We start from the raw sequence: 12,664 nt of genomic DNA, 5'->3' as shown, positions 1-12,664 counted from the left end.
GATCTCTCAGAGTCCCACAGTTGTTCTGGCTCCCTTTTCCTGGTGTCAACACCGGCTGTGTCAGGGCCTCACACCCACAGGTCCTTGCTGTGGACACGGCCACATTTCCTAAAAATGTCCTTTCCTTCTGTTCCCCCTCAGCCAGACCTGTCCCCTAACGTGCCCCACAAAAAACAATATCAGTACAAGACACCTCCAGCTGCTGCTGATGGTGCAAAAACTCCCTAAATCTAGTGGAAGGTGTCTTAATCTGGTGGAAGTCTAGAAGGTGTCCTTGCCTGTGGCAGGGGAACTAAATTATCTTCAAGGTCCCTTCCAACCCAAACAATTCCATGGTTGTCTCAGCAGGTATCAACAGAGAATTTGCTTCTCCCTGTGATCTCTGTGAGGGGAACCCTTAAATCAGGAGGACTCCTGGAAACACCATCCCCTTCACAAGCTCACCCAGCCCCTTAGGACAAGCCTAAGGGCTCAAAGCAGAGACTAAAGGCCACAAGAACGAGTCTGTCACGGGAAGTGCTGAGATCAAGGGCACAGCCAGTGTCTGAGGTCCTTCAGAAGGTGGGAAATCCTCGCTGAAAGAAATGCTAAGCACAATCTTTAAGGCATGGAGAAGTGAGGAGCAGAGGATTTCACGTGATCTTTTCCCGAGAGGTACATGCATGGGTGGAGGCTGAGAAAGAAAACCCTCAGCCCTGGAACAGTGGAGTGCTGCCAGTTGTGATGGGTTTGTGATAAGCTAAAAAACATCCATAAGCATTCAACTTCAAAAGCAGGGAAAGGAGGAGGGGAGCTGCACAGAGTCAAATGCCTGGGGCAGCCCATTTTCAGTCAGCTTAAGGAGCCTATTTTTAGCAAATCTGGGTACACCTACAGGAGCACTGAGGCTGGAAAGGAATTTACTAGCCCCCTTCTTCACACCACTGTACAGGTGGCATTTCTGCAAGAACCACTCCAATCCCTGTCCCTGAGGAAAGCTGCTTGTGACACACTCCCCCCAGATGAATAAAAATCAAGACAAGAGGCATTATTGACAAAAGGCATTATTACCAAAAAGCCATTGCAATGTAAGATGCAGACATTTCCTCTGTGTGACAGATTCCTGCCCACTTCCCATCCCTGTGGTACTTTGCATTAGCCTGTGGGAAAAACAGCCAGAATTCCCAATGGGACCTCCAGCTACGATCAGCCATGGGAGACACGGCCCAGGTGGGAAACCTGTTCATGGAAAATAGGCACATGAGACACCTGAACTGCAACTCCTGCACCAGCTGCTTCAGGGGCCCCACAAGGTGAATGAGGAGTAGATCCAAACTGATATTTTCAGACCCTTCTTCATACTAAGGACCCATCAGCTGCAAAGGGTGCAACCCAAAAGCTCATTCTCTGCTCATTCCAAAGGCAGCATTCCAGGTTTTTTTGGGATGAAGAGTACGAGGAAGGCCACAGTTCAGTCTAGGGTTAAGGTGCTTGGCTTTGTCTTGTGTTTGCTTCCAGCTCAGAGGCACAAGACACAGCAGTGGTAAAAATAATGGAGCCAGGTTACACACCCCAATATTGACCATTTCCAGCTGTCTGAATGTAGTGAGAATTTGGCCCAAGGGTTGGACTGGAGGACACAGTGGCTCTGCACAGACACAGCAGAGATAGTGCCCAGTGTCCCCAGAGCCAAGGCTGGCACCTCCTTTCTCCTGCCCCAGGTGTCACCAGCTGAGGACATGCAGCCAACATCCCTCCCTGGCCAAACTGGAAAACTTGAGGATGCCACAAGACTTTTCCTTCAATAAGATGTCACCTCTCACTCCAAGGAGCCAACATATTAATTAAAAAAAAAAAAGCAAAACCATAATAAACTTGCCAATACTCCACTTTACTCCTCCCCTGCACCTTTCCATTGTTAGCTCAGTGATGGAATCCCTGAAATATGAGCACACGCTCCCAGAAAATGAACTGCCTTGAACAATATTCCCAAACCTCCTATTACAGCTAATCAGGAGAAATTCCAGACAGAAAAAGCTGCATTTCAAACATGAAAAACCAATCCAAACTGATACTGGCTTGCACTCTCATCCATGAAGGTGCCACATAGCCCCTCAAAAATCCCAGAATCTCCTTGATGGCAGCTGTCACAAGGAGATCAGTGAGATTCAGAAATTGTATGGATAATTCATCTGGGAGCCTTTAGTAACATCACAAGTGGTTCAGAAGAGCTGCCAGCCCCAAATGCTTTGGGTTCGTAGCCACCAGCTCAGTGGAGAAATTCTTTAAGGGCCAAACTCTCTCATCTCCCTGGGACAACTTTTTTTCCAGGTGACTTTTCATTTCTGCTGCTGCCACAAGGCAACTGACCCAAACTCCATACACAAGTGCAAGGCAGTTCTGTCCCACCCCACATCCTCAGTGTTGTTTCTTGTATTTCTAATTCCCAAAATTTGTGTAAAAAAAAATCCACAAAATTAACATTTGCAAAAAAAGCAAGCTGCTGTTCTTGTTCTTTTCTACAACTGGTGAAGGTGGAGGTGCAACGACAGTGGTGGAGGTAAATGAGAAATAAGAAACACTCATTTTTCTTCCCAACTACTCATTTTTCTTCCCAACTTTGCCATCAAAACCAATTTGGAACCAGCCCACCTTTGTCTGTCCACCACAAAGAAGGAGGACATTTTCTCCTCCTCTAAGGGAAACATTTCCAGGCAAACATTCTCCAGAAAATTTCTGCCTGTTCAAATATTTCAAGACGGCAAAGAGAAATCATCTCTTGAAAGCCTGACAGCATCTTCCCCCCCAGCTTTTAAATGAACATTGTGGTTTCAACTCAGCATTTTCTTGTTTGCATGCTAGACACACACTTGGATGGCATCGTGTTTCCCAGCTGAAGCCAACCACATCCCTGCACCTGCATAGCCAACAGCAACGGGAGAAGGCTTCAGCAGCAATTCAGATAGAGATCTATTCAAGCAGCTTTATTGATGTTAATGCAGTTACCTGGGATTTACACACCCCTAAATCAGAGCACAGGTGGATGATAAATTCCTGCAACTGGTAACAATGTAGGGAAGGCCAATTTCACCCCTGGTATAACAGTGCTGATGTCAGAAGCCGTGCACCAAGCAGCAGCTGTGTTCATAAGCCACCCTAATCAGGCAAATCAGTTTGTTGCAAATAAATCTGCAAATTCACACAGCAGCTCTTGCTAGCTGCACCTTTGGGACCCCACCACAAACTGATTTTGTTGTAAATTTACTGCTTTAAAGTATTGCCTTAACATAACATTTTCAGGCTTGGACCCAGCAGTCATTTGGGCATGGTCACCTCATCTTTTACAAAGTCTTCACCTTTGGACAGGCAGCATTTTGAAGCCACAGCAGGAGCTGTTTGGGGAAGTATAATCCAATCTGGCCTTCAAAACAAGCCTGTTGGTTGGACTGGGCAGCTAGGGAGGGATTTGGTCAGAGACAAGCCAAGGGTTGTGGTGTTCCTGTGCTCACCCCTCAGCACTCTGACTGGGAATCAGAACCCTTTGTCCCTTGCACTTTAGGCTTTTGCCCTCCTCATGGTCCCCGAAGTCCTTAAAAAAGGGTGACAGTGGCAGTGCTGGGTTGATTTTTGGGCTTAATGATATTAAAAGCAGGGACACCAAGGTTGGAAGATGCATTCAAGGTGTTTTCTCCCAGTTGCAGAGGTCTATATTATCACCCCAGTTTCCTGTTTGGCCAGAGAAGAGCTTGCTTCCAGTAGGGATCACCAGCACTCAAGGGATGAGCAGGAGCTGACTGGTGCTCTCAAAGACCAGTTATCCAAGGAGTCCTGAGGGGAAGGATGACCTCAGCAGCACAAACAAGGAGCTGTGAAGGTCAGATATACAGGAGAGTTGGTAAATGACCAAAACACAGCTTTTCCCCCTGGATTTAGGATACAAACCTGAGCCTTACAGCAAGACTTGGAAGTCAGGCACTCAAGCAGCTCAGTTAGAGACACATCTCTGAACAGATTACAGAAATCTAGGTTGTTGTTGGAATCTCAGGCTCTCAACCCTTCCAAATTTACAAGCAGGTGGCCTCAAGGTGTGTCCCTGCTTCCTTGCCTGGCCACCAGGGTGTGACCAGCACCCAGAGACCACCACACGCTCCCTGGGCTTTACCTCCTGTTCCATATTAACTGTTTGCCACCCTGCCATGACTAATATGGATTTACAACCCGGAAAGTGGCAGGGAAATGGATCTGATCAAAAGGATGATCCTCACAGCCAGAAAACAAGAAAGAGCTGTGTAGCCAGTTGTTCCAGGACACTTAATCCATCAAGCCTTTGCCATTCTACCCTTGGGCTTAGGCTGAGTCAGTTGTGATTTGCGTAAAACCATGAGAATTCCCTCCTCCTCTCAAAAAAAAAAAAAAAAAAAGAAGAAAAAGAAAGCCAGTTATAAAGTTTGTCAAGATGTGGGGGGAAAGAATACAGGGACTCACACTACACTTTTACATTCTGAGTCAGTGGCTGGGGAGCAGCCAGCTGGCAGCTCTCCATCCAAGGTATCTCCAAGCTTCTGAAAGCCAAAGCAAACACTTGGTTTTATCTAAAAAAGTCTTTGCATTCAGCTGGGTAAATTTGTCCTTTTGCTGCCAGTTACACCTCAGGTGCAGGACCCTCAGGCCCACAGAAGTGAGACTCAACATCTTTTGGGGCTACAGAAACAGCTGGGCTGGGCCTTGTTGCAGGATCACTCCCCTGGCTGGGAGAAGGAGGGAATTTTTGGGTGCAAACACTTGTTTCAAAGAGAGGAAATAGATGTATCACAGCAGCTGCAGGAGCCCTGACACCCTCCTTTTATCTAGTAAAGAGACCAAGAGGAAATTCCTAGATCAGAAGCTGCTCAAGGGCCCCAGTAAACAAGGCTTTATCCTCCTTCTATCCCATAAATCCAAACCTTTTCCATTTTGAGTCAATCACTTCCTCCAGCACTAAGATCCAGATTTTGCCAAGACCTTTTTTTTTCCATTCCCAGGAGCAGAGAATTTCCCTTGGCTTCTAGATCTAGCATGAGCTGGACTCAACCTTTCCCCACTGTTTTCCACCCTTTGGAAATGACCCAATATCCCCTGGACTCAGAGGTTTTCCATTGGTTTTGCTGAGTTCTGGATAAGGGCTTAAAGATTTTTTTTTCCCCAGCAGAAGTCAGAACCACTTTGCTGGGATTTTACAAGAGCCAGCTGGAGAAAGGTTGGATAACCAGACATCCCCAAACCCAGGGGAGTCAAAAGAAACCCTGGTTCATGGGCTTTTATGCCAAGTTATTCCATACAACTTTCCTTTTTTTTTCAGGAAAGGGCTGCCTATAAGGCAGGAGTTCCTTTCCTCTTTATCTAATGATCAAGTTCCCTTTACAAGATTACTCAAAGACACCGACCAGATGTGCATTTTAACTGCAAGTTCATGGGGGAAAATAAAATCATCTACTACAGAAGTATCAGGCAGGAAAACTGCTTATTTTGCAACATGGGATCAGTTTTTCCTCAGCTGCAGCCTTCTAGATCATACTCACCTTGAGCCTGGTTTTAGCTGAAGATTGAACAACAATCTGAGATAAGTAGGTTGCATTTACAGTAGAGATTTCCTGGAGCAGCAGGAAACATGAACACCTCATAATATTCCCAGAATCCCTTCAGATTCCTTGGCAATGAGAGCCAGAAACGGATCCAGCACAGCTGTACATCAAGCAGGCAGAGTTTCAGGAGTCTCAGAGCAACGATGCCCATGAATCTGAAACAGAATATTGGTTTCCATCACACTAACAGGAGAAACTCCTCTTGCCTTTTTCCCACAGAACATAACTGAGAAGGATCTAATCCTTTAGTCAACAAAGCAAACAAAACTGATTTTAGAGAGGGCATTCAGGATTTTGTAGGTCAAGGGAACGAAAAAACCCCTCAGTCTCCTTATAAGTATCTCATAGATGCTGTCACCGAGGAAAAAAAAAAATTAATTGTGGAAGACTTGAACCAAAAACTGTAATGGAATAATAGAATGGTTTGGGTTGGAGGGGCCTTAAAAATCCCTTCGTTTAACACTTCTGCCATGGGCCAGGCAAGAGATTCACCTGAATTCTTTGCTCTTGTCTGGATCCAGACATTTTTACCAGCAGGCCTTTTCTCTGACTTCCTCCACCTTCTGGACAAATTCGCACACTCTCCCATGTAACAGGGCAAGATTTAGACCAACTTACTCCAAAAGTTACAGGCCACTTGAAAAACCTGCCTTTACACAAGTCTATTATTGTACACCCTGTTTACTTAAATTCATTCCCCAGCCTGGGAGACTTTGCACAAGGAAATTTACAGCTCGAGTTAATAGAGCAAAATGTAAAACTGCTGGCTGTTGGCTGAGGCTGCAAGCAAGGGACAGGCACAGGTTGTGACTGGGGGTGTTTTCACAGGGCCACTGACACAGAACGTGTTTTCAGGGACTATTTGTTTTAAATAAAGAAAGTTTATACAGCTTGAAAAAATTATTGGGAAGGAAATTAAATCTCGTTCTGGTGCTCTTCCGTCTCACCTTGACACTCAGAGCTCTCCTCCCTCCCCCAGGGCTTGGTGAGGGCAGGTTTCGTTCCAGAAAATTGCCTTCCTCGTGCATTCTGATTTATAACCAGCTCGTGGACCTCTGCAGCCATTGCAGGGGAGAAGGGGCAGGCAAGGCCCATTTTCCCCCTGCCCAACCCCAGGCTGCAGTTTGGGGGTACAGAGGTTGGGTTCATCCCCCCGGAGCAATCCATGAAGGGACAGGTGGGTCCCCCCCAGCTGGGATCCCCCAGGCAAGGCTCCCCCAGTGCAGCAGGGCTGGGAGGCACCAGCTTTCCTCCACAGCTGCTCCAGAGCCAGAGCTGGGAGCAGCTCTGCCGAGGGAAGCACTGCCCTGGCAGGGATCAGCATTCCTCCCTCCAGCCCAGGCACGGCGCAGGGCCAGCACAGCCTCTTCCTCTCCTGCCCCAGACTGCCAAAGCAGAAAGCCCAACACAAGACACAAACAGCTGTGGAACAGGGGCCTGGCAGTGTTTAAAGGCCTTCTCACTTCTTTCTATCATGCCAAGCCTTTCTTCCCCCTCTCTCTGTGGAATTTCCAAGGGCTTCCATGACTTTTCACAAGGGCCTGGAATACCAGGACTAGGGGGAATGGCTTCTCACTGCCAGAGGGCAGGGTTAGATGGGAGATTGGGAAGGAATTGTTCCCTGGGAAGGTGGTGAGGCTCTGGCATAGGCTGCCCAGAGAAGCTGTGTCTGCCCCTGGATGTGTCCAAGGCCAGGATGGATGGGGATTGGAGCAGCCTGGGATAGATAGTGGAAGATGTCTCTGCCCTTGGCAGGGGTGGAATCCAGACAATTCTGTGGCTCTGTGAATCTGGCAGCAAAGACTTGGACACTGGACACATTGCCATCTTGCTGTAGGGTGGGAATGACACAGTCTGCAATAAAAAAGGAGTTATTTTAGGCAACAGGACCCCAGGTTCCTCCAGGCACAGCCATCCTTCATCCCAAAGGGCCCAGTGAATATCCACTTCCCCCTCCTACATCCATCACACACACCACAGAATGCTCCCAAATTCCCCACATTGCTAAAAGGCCTGAAATTCAAGATACCAAAAGCCTCAAGATGCACCTGCAGTCAGCTGGATGAATTCCTAGCACACATCCTCCATAGTTCCTAGATCACAAAGGAACTGCTGCCACTTAATAAACTCAGCAAGTATGGGAATAAAATCCTCAGGGATGTGTTGGTAGGTTCAGCTCCCTGCTCCCACAAAACCAGCAATCAGAGCAACCCTCCAAGTGCCTCAGCAGGGCCTGCACCCCACAGAACAGGTTCAGCTTGACTCCAAGTGCTCAGGAGTTATTCCTGCTCCCTTCTGCATTTCCCCTTCCAGAAATTCCTCCTCCCACAGGTAAAACAGTCCTGGCTGAGCTCATCAGCAGGTGTCAGACAGGGCACTGCACTTCCCATTTCACACAGCAGCAGAGACAGATTGACTCAGCAGGTACTCACCCTGCTTCAGCTGCAACTGAACCTCCCTGACAGAACAGCAGCAAAATCCAGCACATCCCAGCTTTGCTCAATCCCCAGCCCAAAAGGGCTCAATAGCAGCTTTCAGTTTACCTGTCAGAAGGAATTTATTCAGTGAACAGCTATTTCTACAGGATGCTTTCTGGACATGGGGCTGGGAGGGAAAAAAGGCTCTGCGTTGATATTTAGGGACAGGGAGGGGTAAGATGAAGATTTTTAGGGAAAAACCTTCTGACTACAGAAGCCAGGTGTCCCAGCCTTGTCAATCCCTTTCTGAGCTGTGCTGAGCTGGATTTATCCATGGCTACACAGGGATGCTTCCTAGCAGGTGTTATTTCAGCTCATACTCCTAAATTATATCAAGATTATATCAAGGTTATATCAAGACTAAAAAATGGGATATTTGTCCTGTGGCTCAAATCTGCATAAAATGGCCAAAACTCAGTTGTGTCAGCTCAAACACACAGGGACAGAAATCTGCACTTCTCACCTGAAAGGCCTGAGCTCTGTCCCGACAGCCAATGGCCACAAAACTCCAGCTTATCCCAAGGTTTTCAGCTGAAGGTTGGTTTGCTCCTTAAATTGAGGGGACTTGTGGAAGAGCCACATCCTCTCTCTTTGACCAGCTCCTAAATCAAACTGTTCTAAGAACCTTTTGATTCCCTCCTGTGCCCCATCAGTCTGTGCTGGCACCAGTAGTCACGGCAGAGGGGCTTTTGTGTGTCCTTCAAAAAGCAAAATCACAGAAGGGACCTCAGCCACTCCTCTGAAAGTCAGGAGGCAGCAGCACCCTGTAAATTCAAACAATGGATGGCACAGCATTTTCTCAGAGCGCTTGAAGCCTGATGAGTAATTAACTCTGACACCCTTAGGTGTTATTAATCCCACTAAACAGGGAGGAAACCTAGAAAGGAAACCAGACAAGCCCTTGGACTCATCCCAGTTTGCCTCAGGAGCAAAGCTTGGCTTGGAAGAGCAGTGCCATCCGCCTGGGGCCCCACAAGAATTCCATATCAGAGGGAAGAGGGACGCAGCTTCCCTGTCTGCAGGAGAGCAGGTACTTCCCCGGCTGGCGGCGAGGTGCGAGGCAGGGCAGCAGCGGGAGCAGCCCGAGGGGAGCCTGCCCTGCAGCCCTCCCTGGCAGTGCTCACACCTGCCTGCAGCGCTGCAAAGCCTCCCAGAGCTCATTCCAGAGCGGATTTGTGCCAGCACATCCCAGAAAGCTGTGGCTTGGTGGCAGCTCCGGTCGGCTCCTTCCCTGGCTGTGCTTCCCCACCTAAGCTGGCTCACACAGCAGCCATCCCCTCCTGAAGGGCCACCAGGCCAGGCTCCGTCTGTGACATGGCCCAGCACGATTTTTCACCTCCCCAGGTTAGCAATTTTTCCTATCTGCTCCATCAGAGAAGCTCCATTCATTAAATCCTCCACAGGAGCTCATCAGCACACCAGAGAGAAGCAGAGATGCACAGCCTCTCACCCTTCCTGCTTCCCACAGGCTCAGGTCTGGAGTATGAGCCACAGCACGCTGCAACCCCTGCAGTCCCCTCCAAACTCCCCTGAGCACAGCCACCACCTTTCCTTCCAGGGCACCTGGAGCTCTTCCTATCGAGACCGAAGGATCTGTGATCCCACATCCAGCTGAAGTAGCAGTAGGAGCCACAAGAAGACACTTGGAGCCACAGAGTGGTTTGGGTTGGGTTGGGAGGGACCTTAAAGACCACCTCGTTCCAACCCCCTTGCCATGGGCAGGGACACCAGGTAGCCCAACCATCCAACCTGACCTTGGACACTTTGTGTCCCCTTCTGAAGTTAAGGCTTCCTCACACAGTGGGGGAAAGGAAAAGCACCTGGATCCCAAACACAGGAGAGTCCCTGGAGGGCAGCCCCCAGCCCAAGCCCAGGCCAGCAGACCCCAGGGGTTTGCTCATCACAGGGGTGACTTTGTCATTTATCCCAACATGTGTGAGGTTGGGTATGGCTGCCAGGCTGGTTGTAAATGGAAGGTGATGTTTGGCAGTGACCAGGGCTCCAAGAAACCTGCTTAATTCTCCATCCTGGTAAGGACACTCAGACACACACAGGTTACAGTCTCCTGCGTGGGCCAGGTTTGATGGGCTCTCACTCACTTCATGGGTATGTGCCCACAGCACCGGGACACGGAGCCCACACCGGTCCTGGGGGACACAACACCGGGACACAGAGCCCACACCGGTCCTGGAGGACACAACACCAGGACATGGAGCCCACACCGGTCCTGGGGGACACAACACCAGGACACGGAGCCCACACCGGTCCTGGGGGACACAACACTGGGACACAGAGCCCACACCGGTCCTGGAGGACACAACACCGGGACACAGAGCCCACACCAGTCCCAGGGGACACAACACCGGGACATGGAGCCCACACCAGTCCCAGGGGACACAACACCGGGACATGGAGCCCACACCGGTCCTGGGGGACACGGAGCCCACACCGGTCCTGGGGGACACAACACCAGGACACGGAGCCCACACTGGTCCCAGGGGACACAACACCGGGACACGGAGCCCACACCGGTCCTGGAGGACACAACACCGGGACACAGAGCCCACACCGGTCCCCAAGGACACAACACCGGGACACAGAGCCCACACCGGTCCCCAAGGACACAACACTGGGACACAGAGCCCACACCGGTCCCAGGGGACACAACACTGGGACACGGAGCCCACACCGGTCCTGGAGGACACAACACCGGGACACAGAGCCCACACCGGTCCCAGGGGACACAGAGCCCACACCGGTCCTGTAGGACACAACACCGGGACACGGAGCCCACACCGGTCCTGGGGGACACAACACCGGGACACGGAGCCCACACCGGTCCTGGGGGACACAACACCAGGACACAGAGCCCACACCGGTCCCCAAGGACACAACACCAGGACACGGAGCCCACACCGGTCCCCAAGGACACAACACTGGGACATGGAGCCCAGAGCAGCCCCCAGGAGTCGGCACAGCTGCGTGCCCCCCGGAGCACACTCCCACGGCAGCAGAGGCAGCAGAAGGTGCTGTGGAAGATGAGGAAGGCAGTGTGGGAGCCCCGGGTGCTGCTCTTTGCCAGCAGCCGTGTCTCGGCGCTCTCCCTGTGCCACCCCAGCCCTGCCCCGGGGCCCTGCGGCTGGGGCCAGGTGTCTGCCGGAGGCTGCTGCCCTCCCCTGCTGCCCGATCCACCTTCTGATCCACCTTCTGATCCACCTTCCTGGGGCCATCTAGTGGCACATTTTCATACAGTTCCCTGGAACACCCGCACGTTCACCTGGCGTTTATGCAAACCGGGCTCTGGGAGCCGATCCGAGCCCTTCTGCATCAGAGCACAAAGCGGCATCTCCAGAGCAGCCACCTTCTCAGCCTTTCCTCTGACAGAGCAGGGGCAGAACACGCTCCCTTTCTCCCTCTGTTTAACATCTGCATGAAAATGAAAAGTTTTAACTCAAAAAAATGCTTTTACTAGGGCAGCAAGCTGGTTAATTGTGAGGAGCCCACCCGTGTCTCAGAGCCAAGTCAGAATAATCAGGACTAACAACAAGGGTTAGGGTTTTTTATCTCCATTGACATTAAGGACCTAAACACCTGTGCCTCTACACCTGGAATTTTTCCAAATTATATTTGACATAACATGCATGTGATGTTGTTCCCATGCACTAAGCCCTGCAAAAAAACCCCCAGACCTAAAGAGATTTTAAGGTGGAGAATGGGCTCTTCCTACAAATCCCACCCAAGCCTGGAGCAGCATTCCCTGATCTAGACAAGGCTGCAGAAGTATCAGATCAGAGAAACACAAATGATTTCCCTGCACACAGGAGCAGAGCCCTCACTGATGTGTCACCAGCACTGCACAGGGATCAGAAGGTGGGACAGCCCTGCTTCTGCACACAAAGGTGCCACAGGGGACTCCAGCCAGGCCTCTGCAGGAAGAGATGGCAGCAGGGATTAGAAAACAGTTATTTGCAGAGCTCAACAGGGAAACAACACCATTTTTCTGGGCACAACCAAAGCAGAGGAGACCGAGAACCCAAAACCACCCAGAGCTGTGTCCTGACTCCCCTGCCCTTGCTCTGTTCCCTCAGTGCCAAGACAGAGGCACTTTTTGAGTCACTTTTTGTGTCCATCTACCCATAATAAACATGGAACTGGTTCTTCAGCCCCCAGCTGCAGGACATGACCAGGATGAGCATCCTTCTCACCACCTGGGACTGATGGGACAGCAGCATTTATACAGCACATTGGCCACATCTGTGCAGCTCCTGCCTCATGGCCTTCTGCAGGGAGAATAAGCTCCTAGACATGATATATATGTAGATATTATAGCTATATATAAGTATTATTAAGCTTCTAGCCTTTTTAAAAATTAGGAAGCTGCAGCCTATCGGGAGCATAACCCAGCCTCAAGTGTTGTGGCACTCACTCCTAGGTATAATATCTCACTTGCTAGCAAATGAAATATTAATCCAATGCAGTAATTTTATTGGAAAAAAAATCAATATTTCCACAATGATCAAATATCTGGTGTTGCCTCATGGCAAAGATGAGAACATTCTTGTGACAACAGGCACTAGAAGTATCTGC

At 50.0% G+C, this 12,664-nt stretch overlaps 1 long non-coding RNA gene across 1 annotated transcript; it reads right to left on the bottom strand.

Annotated features, from left to right (window-relative positions):
- Positions 1-2,942: 2,942 nt before the first annotated feature.
- LOC147649919 (uncharacterized) lies at positions 2,943-12,286 on the bottom strand. The gene is made up of 6 exons (XR_015277655.1): positions 10,975-12,286; positions 8,541-10,359; positions 8,033-8,143; positions 6,548-7,454; positions 5,538-5,755; positions 2,943-3,845 (listed from the first exon to the last, which is right to left on the bottom strand). It is a non-coding gene; the product is annotated as an uncharacterized LOC147649919 (long non-coding RNA).
- Between the last annotated feature and the right edge of the window lie 378 nt (positions 12,287-12,664).

This window comes from Cyanistes caeruleus, chromosome 18 (genome assembly GCF_971803275.1).
Source record: "Cyanistes caeruleus chromosome 18, bCyaCae1.hap1.1, whole genome shotgun sequence".
In the NCBI taxonomy this organism is placed as follows: domain Eukaryota; kingdom Metazoa; phylum Chordata; class Aves; order Passeriformes; family Paridae; genus Cyanistes; species Cyanistes caeruleus.
The sequence above is the reverse complement of the archived record's forward strand: the minus strand, read 5'-3'. Positions and strand labels throughout refer to the sequence as shown.